At 39.7% G+C, this 17,795-nt stretch overlaps 1 protein-coding gene across 1 annotated transcript in view; it reads left to right on the top strand.

Annotated features, from left to right (window-relative positions):
- LOC137500919 (zinc finger CCHC domain-containing protein 24-like) overlaps nt 1-17,795 on the top strand; it is a 120,641-nt gene that overhangs the window by 81,930 nt on the left and 20,916 nt on the right. The gene's annotated exons all lie outside the window — the stretch shown is intronic.

Raw genomic sequence — 17,795 nt, 5'->3', positions numbered from 1 at the left:
ATGATACAGATATTGATTCCCATCGAGCACCCGAAATATTTGTCCCGAATGAGTACATTCATAATACCAATATAGTTGGTCTGTTATTGGACATTATAAATTTTCCAGCTAACTCATTCGTGGTTGCCAGCATTCCGCCCCAGTGTGCTAAGTTGGGCTCATCAGTTGGTAAATAGCACACCTACCAAGATGCATGGCTAATGCATATTGTAGAGGCCGCTGCATATGCTACTTGGAGCCACCGGCAGTGCCAATGCTCAACGAGAGAATTTCTCATTTTCAAAAAATGCCTGTCTGGCCATCAGATGATACAGATATTGATTCCCATGGGGAACCTGATATATTTGTCCCGAATGAGTAAATTTATAATACCAATATAGTAGGTCCGTTATTGGACATTATAAATTTTCCAGCTAACTCGTTCCTGGTTGCCAGTGTTTCGTTCCAGTGTACTAAGTTGGGCTCATAATTTGGTAAATAGCACACCTACCAAGATGCATGGCTCGTGCATATCTATCTGTCTATCTATCTATCTATCAAAGCTTTCATTCCCCACCCTGATGTGGGCTACCTAGAGGGTTATGCCCTCTCTCTGGCCAAGAGATGCGGACAGGTTGGGGAGATGTGAGGGAAGAAGGAGGTGGGTAAAGGATGTGAAGAGGTAGGCGATGGGAGGGGATTTCTAGCCTCTTGGCTAGGCATTTTATAGTTTTATTACAATTTGGTCATGTGTTTATACATAGCCTAAATTTTTTTTGCTATATCTACAGTTACATAAATAAGTTTCTGTGCTACATCTACAGTTACATAAATTAATACCTTTTTAAAATATTCTGATGGGATGTTTTTGTAATACACATGCTGAAATCAGATACATAATGTGATGATGGAATACATACTGTGATTTACTATAGATTCATCTCACATATTGTGATATACTTAGTTACAATGTTTACAAATTGATGATGTTGTTGGTAGTATAATAATGGATAAATGAAACAAGTTGATATAATTAGAAGAGTGCACATTGACTGAGAGGATGGGCATGTCTGATTTTCAGGTATATTAAATTGGCCTACTTGGATGTCAAAGTCAACTAGGCTGTAGGTTGTGGGTGGGTTGAACTGGTTGCTCAGTCACAGTCCACATTATTGGGGTGGCCGCTCTGTGGGTTGAGTGAGGATACGATGAAAATGAAGAGGAGAAAGGGTATGTCGGGGGTTGCGAGGGGAAATGTAAGGATTTGGGATGTGAGCAGGTTGTTCGGACTTAGGGCTTTGTCTAGAAATCTCGGGTAAAGGAGGGAGATATGGATTTGGGAAAGGGAAAGATGTTATAAAGGTCCTTGGTGCAATAGATGGTGGTGGTGGTGGGGGGGGGGATAGCGGAGGGCTATTCGGACAAGGCAACGTTCCATGGACAAGAGAGGATGGTAAAGGTTTCGTTGCTAGTGGGCAACAGCTGCCCAGGCAGGGTGGCCGTAGGTGACAGGAGATCGGATGAAGGTTTTATACGTTAGGAGTAGTAATTTGGAGTTGAGACCCCAGCTGGTGACGGCTAGCTAGTGAAGCAGCTGGGATCTGCGGGAGGCTTTGGTTTTGGTATTGAAGAAGGGGGGGCTGTGTGTGCAATGTCAGATACTGGTCTATGGTAATGCCTAGGTATTTGAGAGTGTGTTGAGGATGGATGGGGGTCTTGTGGACTTGTGGAGGTGGAGGTGGTCAGGTTTGCGTGTAGTGGAAATATGGCCTCTGCGGGGTCAGAGCAGGTTGGATTGTGTTATGGTGGGGTTAAGAGATAGGAACCATTGGTTGCACCAGGTGGTAAGGCATTTGAGGTAAGGTTGAAGGGTACGGTTAATTCCTTGGACTGATGGAAGTGGAGCAAGTATGTCAGTGTCATCTGTGAATTGGAGAAGCTGAAGTGGTGGAGGAGGTTGGGGAATCTGCCATGAAGAGGATGAATAACAGTGGAGACACTGGGGATCCTTGGGGCAATCCAAGTGACATCGGGAAGGGTTGGGAGAGATGGCCCTGGATGGATATAAATGTTGTTCTGTTGGTAAGGTAGTGTACCCGCCCCCTACACTAAAAGGCTCCAGCGAGAAATCTACAGGCCATTAATGGGTTAAACGAATAGGCGCATATCTAAAATTAACTTAGCGGCATACAGGGTAGGAGAAAACGGGGCATACCTAACTAGAATGAGAACACATTCCTATAAAGTTTAAAATAATTCAATTGGTTTATTGAATCCTGATGATTATAGAAATGAAACATATATATACAAATGAGGTACATAATTTATTCTACATTTCATTGTGAATTGTTTATTAACCTTTGGTCTTGTGTGATAGGTCCGAGTACTATCCATAGCGATGCGAGATGCCATGACGTAATGTGAACGGAAATATTTATCATAAACACTGAAGCTATCCCATATTACTGGGCAAATCAAATCTATACTCGTGCGACAAGTCTTAGTGACGCCTAATCTAGAACACACAAATTATTCCCAACGGAATACCTGAAGATAAATTATACAGACAAGGGTCAAACACCCGGGTTCGAATTGAACCCTCACTTGAATACACAATTCGCCGTGCCGATGGTATGAAACTATCGCCGACGCTAATTACAATCACTACATGTTACACAGAGCATCATAAAATATTCACACATTTTATGTACAAGAATCAAGTGAGATACACATCCTTCATCCCACCACTGTGGAATGACTGTGCCCACGCCCAGGACTGATCTGATGACACCAATAACGCAGGTAGTGCTGAAAACCCTAGCTAATTTATACTCAAATAAATAATAATAATAATAATAATAATAATAATAATATAACAAAATATTAAGTAGCAGTTACCATGTCGCTTATTAGCAAAATACACTAATCTGCCGTGTTAAATAATTCCAACCACATGGTTCTCGCTAGCCATATTCAGTCAGTCACTGCTTCTCTCGGCCCAAAGTTGCTTCCCTTGAGACGAACACATACAAAAAATATATCTGGCTCAAGGCCAACTCTTACCCCTGCTGTAGGTGGTAATTTGCCTCGCCTCTTAGGGACATAACACGCCGTCCCTTTAATGATACATAGTACTGCAGTTCATGCTCTATTATACTGAGGTCAATTCCTCATTCATAATCCTCTATGTGTGTGATTACAACACCTCACACCGTGAGTTCAAAGTACAAACCGTCCTGACTTGAAAATAAAAGAACCTCAATTCCACACATACTCTGCACACAGCCGAACCCATGACTTCTAATGCTGCACACCGGTTTATAATACTAATATTCATATAATTATTATTATTGTCATTATTATTATTATTATTATTATTATTATTATTATTATTATTATTATTATTATTATTATTATACATACATACATACATTATCATTATAGACTGTTATGCCTTTCAGCATTCAGTCTGCAAGTCTCTGTGAATTTACTAAACGTCGCCACAATCCTCGATTTGCAACTAGTGTTGTGGTCTCATTTAGTTCTATACCTCTTATCTTTAAATCGTTAGAAACCGAGTCTAACCATTGTCGTCTTGGTCTACCTCTACTTCTTACCCTCCATAGCAGAGTCCATTATTCTCCTAGGTAACCTACCCTCCTCCATTCGCCTCACATGACCCCACCACCGAAGCCGGTTTATGCGTACAGCTTCATCCATCGAGTTCATTCCTAAATTAGCCTTTATCTCCTCATTCTGAGTACCCTCCTGCTATTGTTCCCATCTGTTTGTACCAGCAATCATTCTTGCTACTTTCATGTCTGTTACTTCTAACTTATGAATAAGATATCCTGAGTCCACCCAGCTTTCGCTCCCATAAAGCAGAGTTGGTCTGAAAACAGACCGATGTAAAGATAGTTTCGTCTGGGAGCTGACTTCCTTCTTACAGAATACTGTTGATCGCAACTGCGAGCTCACTGCATTAGCTTTACGACACCTTGATTCAATCTCACTTACTATATTACCATCCTGAGAGAACACACAACCTAAATACTTGAAATTATCGACCTGTTCTAGCTTTGTATCACCAATCTGAGATTCAATTCTGTTGAATTTCTTACCTACTGACATCAATTTAGTCTTCGAGAGGCTTATTTTCATACCATACTCATTGCACCTATTTTCAAGTTCCAAGGTATTAGACTGCAGGCTTTCGGCACAATCTGCCATTAAGACCAAGTCGTCAGCATAGGCCAGACTGCTTACTACATTTCCACCTAACTGAATCCCTCCCTGCCATTTTATACCTTTCAGCAGATGATCCATGTAAACTACAAACAGCAAAGGTGAAAGATTACAGCCTTGTCTAACCCCTGTATGTACCCTGAACCAAGAACTCATTCTACCATCAATTCTCAATGAAGCCCAATTGTCAACATAAATGCCTTTGATTGCTTTTAATAATCTACCTTTAATTCCATAGTCCCCCAGTATGGCGAACATCTTTTCCCTCGGTACCCTGTCATATGCTTTCACTAGATCTACGAAACATAAACACAACTGCCTATTCCTCTCGTAGCATTTTTCAATTACCTGGCACATACTGAAAATCTGATCCTGACAGCCTCTCTGTGGTCTGAAACCACACTGGTTTTCATCCAACTTCCTTTCAACGACTGATCACACCCTCCCTTCCAAGAATCCAGTGAATACTTTGCCTGGTATACTAATCAATGAGATACCTTGATAGTTGTTGCAATCCTTCCTGTTTCCTTGCTTATAGATAGGTGCAATTACTGCTTTTGCCCAATCTGAAGGTACCTTACCAACACTCCATGCTAATTTTACTATTCTATGAAGCCATTTCATCCCTGCCTTCCCACTATACTTCACCATTTCAGGTCTAATTTCATCTATTCCTGCTGCATTATGACAATGGAGTTTATTTACCATCCTTTCCACTTCCTCAAGCATAATTTCACCAACATCATTTTCCTTCTTCCCATGAGCTTGGCTGTTCACAACACCACCAGGATGATTTCCTTGTACATTGAGAAGATGTTCAAAATATTCCCTCCACCTCTCCATTGATTCCCTGGGATCTATTATGAATTCACCTGAATTACTCAAAACACTGTTCATTTTGTTTTTCCCTCCCTTCCTAAGATTCTTTATTACTGTCCAGAAAGGTTTCCCTGCTGCTTGACCTAGCCTTTCCAGATTGTTACCAAAATCTTCCCTCGACTTCTTTTTGGATGCAACAACTATTTGTTTCACTCTCTTTCTTTCATCCACATACAAATCCCTGTCTGCATCGGCCCTTGTTTGGAGCCATTTCTGATAGGCCTTCTTTTTACGTTTACGAGCTGCTCTCACTTCATCATTCCACCACGATGTTCACCTTTTCCCATCTTTACACACAGTCGTTCCTAGGCATTCCCTTGCTGTTTCTACTACAGCATCCCTGTATGCCACCCATTCACTTTCTATATCCTGAACCTCCTTACTGTCTACTGTTCGAAACTTCTCACTAATCATATCCATGTACTTCTGTCTAATTTCCTCGTCCTGGAGATTTTTTACCCTTATTTGTTTGCAGACAGATTTCACTTTCTCTACCCTAGGCCTAGAGATACTTAGTTCACTACAGATCAGATAGTGGTCTGTATCTTCAAAAAATACCCGGAAAACTCGTACATTCCTAACAGATTTCCTGAATTCGAAGTCTGTTAAGATGTAGTCTATTATGGATCTGGTACCCCTAGCCTCCCATGTGTAGCGGTGAATAGCCTTATGCTTGAAGAATGTATTCATAACTGCTAAACCCATACTAGCACAGAAGTCCAGCAAACGCTTCCCATTCCCATTAGCTTCCATATCTTCCCCACATTTTCCAATCTCCCTTTCGTATCCTTCAGTTTTGTTTCCAACTCTCGCATTGAAATCGCCCATTAGCACTATTCTATCCTTGCTGTTGACCCTGACCACGATGTCACTCAATGCTTCATAAAATTTGTCAAATTCATCCTCATCTGCACCCTCACACGGTAAATACACGGACACAATTCTAGTCCTAATTCCTGCAACTGACAAATCTACCCACATCCTTCGCTCATTTACGTGCCTAACAGAAACTATTTTGTGTGCAATGGTATTCCTGATAAGGAGCCCTACCCCAGACTCTGCCCTTCCCCTTCTAACACCCGTCAAGTACACTTTATAATCTCCTATCTCTTCCTCATTATCTCCCCTTACCCGAATATCACTTAATCCTAGCACATCCAGATGCATCCTCTTTGCTGACTCAGCCAGTTCTACTTTCTTTCTTCCATAAGCCCCATTAATATTGATAGCGCCCCATTGAATTCCATTTCATTCGCCAAATTCTTTCCAAGGAGTCCCTCGCCTGTCAAATGGGAGTGGAACTCCATTACTCCCATAGGTCCGAGGCTTGCTTAAAATGTTCTGAGCTCGGTAAATTCATGAAGCAGGATGCTACCCTACAAGATTATTATTATTATTGGTTTCAGCTTTACTCTGACTTCTTTACATGATCTACCTCACACACGCATTAATTATGCCACACACCCGGTAATCGGATCGAAATTAAATCATCCCTGGTAATTAAATCATATTCAATCATCACACGCTAATTACCTCTTAATAAAATCATAATTAACTCATAATGAGCTCATAATTAAATTGTCACACGGTAATTAACTCATACTTAAATCATCACACAGTAATTAATTCTTAATTAAATCATACAATTTGATTAAAGCAACTCAACTTAAATTGAAACAATCCCTAGCTAAATATTTCAGGGGGGGAGTTAGGGTATCAGTCCCGTGAGCATCTCTTGGAGTTCTATTAATTCTCACATAGCTCTACTTACAGTAGTATGACTACATATGCAACTACCAGCCCTGGATTAACTGCAGCCTATCTTAAATTATTAATCCTTGAATCTGTTAAACTACTGGATTTAAAGCATTAAGTAAATATGAATTTCCCAAATCATGTAAATAAATGAATCTTCTCCTGCATATAAATTCCCATAATTAAATTTTCCCATATTTGCAATTAAAGTCACTCAGACTTGTTACTAAGAAAGAGAAAACTATGTGCTCATGTTTGGCACATCTACATTTATATAAGATTTAATTCCCTAACATTATAGCTACAGTTTTATGACAAATAATTCCCGTCCCCTCTAGTCATGCCATTTAATTAGAAGGTACTGAGCCTAAATCCTTTCATTACACCTCTGTCAGCTTGGGCGGTCCATATCGGGTTTTAGTATTGCTGCATCAGCACCAAGGCGATCGCTGATAACCAGTAGCGGCGATTGGGAATTAAAAGTGGGGGGGGGGGGGTGGCAAAAAAATGTACAGACTACAAAAAGTACATGGGTTAGTGGGATATAGCGGGCTGGGAAGGGGGGGGGGAGGGAGGAAGACGGCATGGTGTATGCATGTAAACTGAAAAAAAAAAAAAAAAAGTCCAAAGTGGGAATTATTTATGCTCTCTGAGCTAATTTCAACAGAGAGGTAAATGTTTTACCAACTTAAGTGTGGCAATAATTTGAGATTCTGATTCAATAATAGACTATATAATAAAAATTTCACCAAAGGAACAATATATATATCTATTACAATCAAATAGAAGTACGGCGTGATTATGCAATTAAAATAATTTAGTATTTGACTAGGCCTATACACTAAGAAACTAATAGACAGTAAAGAGACTGCTAGATGGACAAATGTGCATGGCAAGTTAGTGAATCATACCTCAGTGTCCATGATCTAGGCAAAAAATTATACCCCTGGTACCCTTTCTCACAGAATATAAAGTCCCCGCTACTTGCTGTGGCGCTATGCAAATCATTTAGCCGCGACGAGCTACATTTTGTGCGTATTTCCACTAATAATTAATGAAAATATAATTCCTAGTTTCAGACGGCTAAAATGGAATAATTTTTTTCTCCACAAAGTGGGGGGGCAAGTGACCCCCCCTCATCCCCCTTTGTCACCGCTACTGCTGATAACTCCAATTCACCACCAATATGGAATTCCATGGTCCTCGATCGATGATGACACTTGCAGTTACCTGAACACAGAACATGTCGCAAGTTTATTTCCATGATATGTACGACTCTGTTCCATGCACAATAACGGCCACGATCTTTGATTAAATTAGTCCCGATCAAAGAGTACTGGTACTGGGTATTGCGTTACGGGCGTACCTTGTTGCCCGTGATTCAATATCGAGTTACCCTGTACCTTGCAGCCACTGTTTATTTATTACTACATGTCATGATCGTGGTGTAGTAATAATAATAATATATTCATAATAATAATAATAATTTTTTAAGTCGAACTAAGTGTTCGCGATTTGCCACAGATTAAATGTTTAGTTATTAGTGTCACGTATGTCAATGCTATGTACTATTCACTTGACTTACTATCTTTCATTTGAATTTTTAAGTTTCAAATCGCTAAACAAAGAATTACGAAGTGCTCACCAAACATAGCTTCGCCCTCCGTGAGCTGAAAGTCCCGACTGAGACGCTGCACCCTTGGCAGTGCTTTTTACAAGAAGGAGGCCACCCCGCCCCTAAATATGCATATGGCCTATCCATGGCCCACTAGAGGTCAAATAGTGCGTCCATTAGTTGACCAGTATCCACCTGATGTAAATGAGACACATCCATGCATTTATTTTTTGTAGGATCTCTTGTAATTAATTAAAGTTTTTTCTCGTTTCCCCACTATTCTGGGGTAAATCTCTGCATCAATGAGGTGTCTTAACACTACCCAGATGGCCCCTGGTACTTTTCCACTATATATAATTAATTATTCTTTCTCTGTCCGTAAGTTATCAGCAAAATGGACATTATACACTCTGTATTGAAAAGCGATGCTGGAATATGGATTTTATTAATTTTCACAGCGTAGACAATCAAGTTGGCCAAGCTGATTTACAGATGGCTCTCATAGTTTGCTTCGAAAAAGTTCGCCTCTCCCCCTTTTTTGAACGTGAGGTGGGGATAACTTCTCCCAAGTTGCGTAGTGGTGAACTACCGGCACAGCCACACTCATGATGTCACAGGCTTCACTCTTCCACGGGCTCACCGCTGGACAAAGAAAAAGGTTGCACAATAGGTCGCAAATACTGAAATTTATAGAATAAATTTTAGACTTATTTCATCTGTCTCAGTGATGGTGATATTTATTAACTTCAAGATTTCTTTCCTCAAAATAGCATTGCGTCTGCAATTTAGATGACCTGTCTTGACCAGAGGGCCTTGGATCATGCCCCTGTCAGGTGCATATTCCCCTCTCCCTGAAATGAAATGGGTACACGCACTGGACATATTTCATCACCAAATGCTTAGCTGATTATAACTTCTTACGACTCTTTCGAACTCCTGGCTCTCTGGCAAAGTTCCTGGTTCTCTCTTTCCAAATAATATGCCATCTGTTGCAGTGCTTCTCTCCGGTTGTCCAGGTACTGGCATTCTGGACATCCTACGTCCCCCATAACTTCAGATGAAAACAATAATTGGTCAAAATAATTTACTTCTTTGTCTTCCTCATTTGGTTCTAATTCTTCATCCAGCACGTCGTGACGATCTTCTTCTCCGTCTTTTTCATCCACTTCTTCATCTGTTGCCCCTAGTTCTTCTGCATTATCCTCATCCTTCTCTTCTCCTTGAATGTACTGTCATGTTCGTGTAAATGATGTAATTCACGGTCTTTGGCTGGGTGATACTATTTACAAATATTTACATACATAATATGACCGTCGCTAAGTTACATCTGCTCTTGGTCATCAGAATATCCTCCTGGATCCTCTTTCGTCTTGTCGGTATCCTTTGGATTCTGCCTGCTGGGACTCCTGATGTATTCTGAACTCAAGACTTCCACTTCTTCCTGTTACCTGCAACGTGGCCAAGTGCCGCTTCTTCTTGCTTCCTCATTTACATTTCAATTGCTCCGCGTAGTGTCTGGGTTTCAAGACTCGTCCATCTCTCATCTCTTCTCTCCAGTTCACATGCTGTAATTTTGAATCTCTGGTATTCCGATTTCTCCACCTTAAATATGTTCTTCTTTGACTGGTAAACCATCCATACTTAGATTGGTATTGTTTATTGCGCTGTCGTCTTTTGTAGCGACCTGATGATCTCTTCCTTTCTGCTCTGACCTCAACTGTCATCTCATCTTCCACCTTCAATTTAGAGCCTTTCTCTTCGCTCCATTCATGAAACTGTTTGGCCATTTCTCCTACTATCTGTCCGAAAATTTCTTTCCGTTCCTTGGCAAAAGTTAATTTTACGTCGGATAGAATTGCCTGTGATATTGACGTAATTTTCTCATTCAAGGCCTCAGTTACCACCAATGCCTGTTCCATTCTATCTTCAATGATCCTGATATTCGTCTGATTCTCCTCAACCTGTTCTTTTATTTCTTCTATCTTCGCATCGCGCGTATTTGCTTGAGTCTTGATCTGCTCCATTTTGACATTCACCTGATCGATTTTGCTTTTGACGTACCCAATTTTGCCAGTCACGTGAGTAATGTGTCTTTTGATATGGGTCTCAACCTGATTAAGTCGCTCAACTATTCCCTCGACCTGTGTTTCAACAGTTGCATTAAGCTCCAAAACCGCATCTACTTTGTTGCTTAGTTCCTGAGCCCCCTTTTCACATTGTTGCTGAAGCGCCTGAATTTTCTCCATTAAATTACTACACTTCTCCTAGATCATTTTACTAGTCTCTGTTCGGTTTTCTTCCAACTTATCCTCAAAATGTGTTAATTTATCATCAAAGTTCTTTAATTGTTCTTTAACTTCTGCACGCCCCTGTTTGCATTAATTTTCAAGTGTCTTTATCTCCTCCCTAGTCCGCGCACTATTCTGTTCCATATCATCTCGAATCTGCGCACTATTCAGCTCCATTTTGCTCTCACGTGTTTTAATACTGTCCTTCATCTCTTCCATCATCTCCCTATTCTTCGCAGTAATCTCCTCCATCAAAGCCCGTATAGCATCACTGTCCATGATATCCACTGAGATAACTGGACCCCCCTCGCTAACGTCGGTGTCAACAATCCACAACATTACTTTCAAAAGAAATGGTTTCACTATCCAACTTTACTTTCTTTTAGCTTTGTAAATTTTTTACTTTAACTAAAATTGCAAATTAAGCCTCAAAACAGCTGTAATTGAAGCTGCCTAACTACCTATCTTCATCAGGATTCATAAAATTTATGAAAATTATAATGGGAATTTTCAGAAAAATGAATATGATTATAGCCCTTAAAGTCAATTAATAAAATTGCTGGTCAACCTATAGTTCAAAAATTGGGCTCGATTTAAATACCAACACAAGTGGTCTAATGCCAGTAAATCTACCCATGCTCCCAGCATTGAGGTTCTTCAGACACACAGAGTCATCAGAATCTCAAACTGAACCCATGAAATTGACCTACTACCATTCAAAAAAGAGAAAGCAGGCGTGAGGTTACCTTTGCTCAGCCACGGTTATCATAACATATAAAATATTTCCTAATAGCAGGTTGGTTCGTAGTAAAACACGCCACTGGCTAATATCCGTGAATAGATATGCTTTAAGGGAAACCACTATTCTCTTTGAACCTTACTTGTGGGAAAGTCATTTCATTGTTTCCCGGGATTCAAACACATCCTCTTGAACTTTGGATACGCCCCTGCTTAAGTGACCGTCATGGCTTCGCCCATCTCATTGGACCATGACTATGTTCTCATTCATAGTAATCATTTAAACTTTACGTTAAGATGTCGCCTATGTACTAGTATAGCTAGGCGTTACCTTCGGCTGCAGCTTTAGTGCACCGATCCGGTAGTTAAACTATACCATTCCCCTAGAGAAAAACTTCCCATGGTACTTCCAGTTCTGAGTTCTCTAAATCAAATGCACGCTCACGCTCCAATATGCTAGCTAGGCATATGAAATTACACATATAACGTGTTGAATGGTACAAATGCCTAGAAATGCCGTCAATGCTCACAATGTTAGCACAACAATCAAATACCACATGGCTTTAGCACCTGTGACGCAAATGCCTCACGGAAATGCCTTAAATTACAAGTCATTAACCTCATTTTTTTTGGTCCGTATGCAATGCATACAATTTCCAGAATATTCATTTAATGTCAACCTAGTCAATACTTACAATACCACATTTTGTGGTTAGATAATTATAAAAAAATAGACAGATCGTGAACATGTTTCGCCCTTCCTAATGGGCATCATCAGCACAATGGATAACCTTAAAACAAATGATTACAATTAAGACTGTTTACAACTATTAGTCATATAAAATTGGAATGAGATGTTGTGATATTAAAAGTTATTTTCGATATCATGATAAAAAAGTTTGATGTCAAAATTACAAAAACAAGTTAAAACAATTGTAGTACAATTTTACAATATTGTCTAAAAAAAATTTTATTTGTTAATATTGGTGAGAAGTTTGTTTGTTTGTCAATCGGCATTCGTCTGGAATTGAAATGGATCCTTTTCTTTTAACTTTAGGTGAAAGTCAATATTATAATCGTGTTCACCAGCAAGTAGAATTTGCAGAATAGAATATATAAAAAAACATATGTCCTATGGTAGAAAATTAGGTCAGGAATGATCATTTGATGTTTCTTCTTGAGTTAAATTGGTTAAAATCCATTCAGGTAAGAGTACGTTAAAATAGAATATACGTTGAAAATTTTATCCGCTGTACTGGTTGAAATATCTATCACTTTGACAGTAGTCTTCCATTTGTTGTGTAAATCTCTGTGGTTAGAATGTTGATAAATCGAATGCCGTAGAGTGCCTATCTTGTTCTGTTATTAGCGCTAATAACAGAACAAGATAGGCACTCTACGGCATTCGATTTATCAACATTCTAACCACAGACCGCTAATAACAGAACAAGATAGGCACTCTACGGCATTCGATTTATCAACATTCTAACCACAGAGATTTACACAACAAATGGAAGACTACTGTCAAAGTGATAGATATTTCAACCAGTACATCGGATAAAATTTTCAACGTATATTCTATTTTAACGTACTCTTACCTGAATGGATTTTAACCAATTTAACTCAAGAAGAAACATCAAATGATCATTCCTGACCTAATTTTCTACCATAGGACATATGTTTTTTTATATATTCTATTCTGCAAATTCTACTTGCTGGTGAACACGATTATAATATTGACTTTCACCTAAAGTTAAAAGAAAAGGATCCATTTCAATTCCAGACGAATGCCGATTGACAAACAAACAAACTTCTCACCAATATTAACAAATAAAATTTTTTTTAGACAATATTGTAAAATTGTACTACAATTGTTTTAACTTGTTTTTGTAATTTTGACATCAAACTTTTTTTATCATGATATCGAAAATAACTTTTAATATCACAACATCTCATTCCAATTTTATATGACTAATAGTTGTAAACAGTCTTAACTGTAATCATTTGTTTTAAGGTTATCCATTGTGCTGATGATGCCCATTAGGAAGGGCGAAACATGTTCACGATCTGTCTATTTTTTTATAATTATCTAACCACAAAATGTGGTATTGTAAGTATTGACTAGGTTGACATTAAACAAATATTCTGGAAATTGTATGCAATGCCTTAAATGCCGAAAGTGTCAAAACATAGGGCGTAATGTCAACCAGAAATGCAGCAAAAACCGAAAATGCCCCGTGTCGGTGCCTCTAGTATGTAAGCCGACATCGTGGGCGTCTAGGCCTATCAAACAATAACACTTGGCGTGACACTTGTATGTACCCGCCCCCTAACCAAAAAGGCACTGGCGAGAAATCTACAGGGCGTTAACCGGTTAAAACGAATAGGCGCATGTCTAAAATTAACTTAGCAGCATACAGGGTAGGAGAAAACGGGGCATACCTAACTAGAATGAGAACACATTCCTATAAAGTTTAAAATAATTCAATCGGTTTATTGAATCCTGATGATAATGGAAATGAAATACTGTATATACAAATGAGGTACATAATTTATTCTACATTTCGTTATGAATTGTTTATTAACCTTTGGTCTTGTGTGATAGGTCCGAGTACTATCTATCGCGATGTGAGATGCCATGACGAAACGTGAATGGAAACATTTATCATAAACACTGAAGCTATCCCATATTACTGGGCAAATCAAATCTATACTCATGCGACAAGTCTTAGTGACGCCTAATCTAGAATACACAAATTATTTCCCAACGGAATACCTGAAGATAAATTATACAGACAGGGGTCAAACACCTGGGTTTGAACCAAACCCTCACTTGAATACACAATTCGCCATGCCAATGGTATGAAACCGTCGCCAATGCTAATTACAATCACTACATGTTACACAGAGCATCATAAAATATCCACACATTTTATGTACAAGAATCAAGTGAGATACACATCCTTCATCCCACTATTGTGGAATGATGGTGCCCATGCCCATGCCCAGGACTGATCTGATGACTCCAATAACGCAGGTGGCGCTGAAAACCCTAGCTAATTTATACTCAAATAAATAATAATATAACAAAATATTAAGTACCAGTTACTGTGTCGCTTATTAGCAAAATACACTAATCTGCCACATGGTTCGCACTAGCCAAATTCAGTCAGGCACTGCTTCTTTCGGCCCAATGTTCCTTTCCTTGAGACGAACGCACACAAAAAATATATCTGGCTCAAGGCCGACTCTTACCCCTGCTGTAGGCGGTCGTTAGTCTTGCCTCTTACGGACATAACATGCCATCCCTTTAACGATACATAGTACCGCAGTACACACTCTATTATACTGATGTCAGTTCCTCATTGATAATCCTCTATGTGTATGATTACAACACCTCACACCGTTGAGTTCAAACTTCAAACCGTCCTGTCTTGAAAATAAAAGAACCTCAATTCCACACATACTCTGCACACAGCCGAACCCATGACTTCTAATGCCGCACCTTTCTCCCACCATCATGACACCAGTTTATAATACTAATATTCGTATTATTATTATTATTATTATTATTATTATTATTATTATTATTATTATTATTATTATTATTATTATTATTATTATTATTATTATTATTATTATTATTATTATTATTATTACTATTATTATTATTGGTTTCAGCTATACTCTGACTTCTTTACATGATCTACCTCACATACATGCATTAATTATGCCATCCACCCGGTAATCGGATCGAAATTAAATCATACCATTTGAGTCTATGCAGAGTTATGTTATCCTCCATTCTGCCAGCCTGAGCCAAGTCCCTGATGTTCTCATTACAAATTTTATCTCGTCTTGTTTTGCCAACCATTGCTCGGATGAATCTCATTTCAGTTGCCTGAATCCTTGCTTCATCCTTTTTCCTCATCATCCTGATCTCACCCTCATATGTCAAAATTGGCATGTAATGTCAGATAAATTGCTCGCTTGCATTTCATGTTTGTGGTTCATGTTTGTGGGTTACTGTAGTCACGTCCTAGTTCGTGAACCATGGGCAACGGCTGAGTGGCCTAGTAAGTGGTCCTGAGAGTCGGGATACCAGTTGCTATGGAATGGGAGTGGGCATCTCGGACATATTCTGAGTCGTGGTCCTCCTTGTGCTCAGGCGGCTAGGACTATACAATCCACCGGTGGTCCATAACCCGTTAGAGGAGAGATCCTCACTTGGACTATGTGCAAGTAGGGCAGCATCCTGCTTCATGAATCGACCGAGTTCAGAACATTTTAAAGCAAGCCTCGGACCTATGGGAGTAACGGAGTCCCACTCCCATTTGACAGGCGAGGGACTCCTTGGAAACAACTTGGCGAACGAAATGGAATTCGATGGGGAGCTATCAATATTAATGGGGCTTATGGAAGAAAGAAAGTAGAACTGGCTGAGTCAGCAAAGAGGATGCATCTGGATGTGCTAGGAGTAAGTGATATTCGGGTAAGGGGAGATAACGAGGAAGAGATAGGAGATTATAAAGTGTACTTGACGGGTGTTAGAAAAGGGAAGGGCAGAGTCTGGGCTAGGGCTCTTTATCAGGAATACCATTGCACGGAACATAGTTTCTGTTAGGCACGTAAATGAGCGAATGATGTGGGTAGATTTGACAGTTGGAGGAATTAGGACTAGAATTGTGTCCGTGTATTCACCATGTGAGGGTGCAGATGAGGATGAAGTTGACAAGTTTTATGAAGCATTGAGTGACATCGTAGTCAGGGTAAACAGCAAGGATAGAATAGTGCTAATGGGCGATTTCAATGCGAGAGTTGGGAATAGAACTGAAGGATACAAAAGGGTGATTGGTAAATGTGGGGAAGATATAGAAGCTAATGGGAACGGGAAGCGTTTGCTGGACTTCTGTGCTAGTATGGGTTTAGCTGTTACAAATACATTCTTCAAGCATAAGGCTATTCACTGCTACACGTGGGAGGCTAGGGGTACCAGATCCATAATAGACTATATCTTAATAGACTTCGAATTCAGGAAATCTGTTAGGAATGTACGAGTTTTCCGGGGATTTTTCGATGATACAGACCACTATCTGATCTGTAGTGAACTAAGTATCTCTAGGCCTAAGGTAGAGAAAGTGAACTCTGTCTGCAAACGAATAAGGGTAGAAAATCTCCAGGACGAGGAAATTAGACGGAAGTACATGGATATGATTAGTGAGAAGTTTCGAACAGTAGACAGTAAGCAGGTTCAGGATATAGAAAGTGAATGGGTGGCATATAGGGATGCTGTAGTAGAAACAGCCAGGGAATGCCTTGGAACAACTGTGTGTAAAGACGGGAAAAGGCGAACATCTTGGTGGAATGATGAAGTGAGAGCAGCTTGTAAACGTAAAAAGAAGGCTTATATGAAATGGCTCCAAACAAGGGCCGAGGCAGATAGGGAGTTGTATATAGATGAAAGAAACAGAGCGAAACAAATAATTGTTGAATCCAAAAAGAAGTCATGGGAAGATTTTGGTAACAACCTGGAAAGGCTAGGTCAAGCAGCAGGGAAACTTTTCTGGACAGTAATAAAGAATCTTAGGAAGGGAGGGAAAAAGGAAATGAACAGTGTTCTGAGTAATTAAGGTGAACTCATAATAGATCTAATAGATCCCAGGGAATCACTGGAGAGGTGGAGGGAATATTTTGAACATCTTCTCAATGTAAAAGGAAATCATCCTGGTGGTGTTGTGAACAGCGAAGCTCAAGGGGAGGAGGAAAATGATGTTGGTGAAATTATGCTTGAGGAAGTGGAAAGGATGGTAAATAAACTCCATTGTCATAAAGCAGCAGGAATAGATGAAATTAGACCTGAAATGGTGAAGTATAGAGGGAAGGCAGGGATGAAATGGCTTCATAGAGTAGTAAACTTAGCGTGGAGTGTTGGTAAGGTACCTTTAGATTGGGCAAAAGCAGTAATTGCCCCTATCTATAAGCAAGGGAACAGGAAGGATTGCAACAACTATCGAGGTATCTCACTGATTAGTATACCAGGCAAAGTATTCACTGGCATCTTGGAAGGGAGGGTGCGATCAGTCGTTGAAAGGAAGTTGGATGAAAACCAGTGTGGTTTCAGACCACAGAGAGGCTGTCAGGATCAGATTTTCAGTATGCGCCAGGTAATTGAAAAATACTACGAGAGGAATAGGCAGTTGTGTTTATGTTTCGTAGATCTAGAGAAAGCATATGACAGGGTACCGAGGGAAAAGATGTTCGCCATACTGGGGGACTATGGAATTAAAGGCAGATTA

Source organism: Anabrus simplex, chromosome 1, assembly GCF_040414725.1.
Source record: "Anabrus simplex isolate iqAnaSimp1 chromosome 1, ASM4041472v1, whole genome shotgun sequence".
Lineage (NCBI taxonomy): Eukaryota > Metazoa > Arthropoda > Insecta > Orthoptera > Tettigoniidae > Anabrus > Anabrus simplex.
This window is presented reverse-complemented; position numbering and strand designations above follow the sequence as displayed.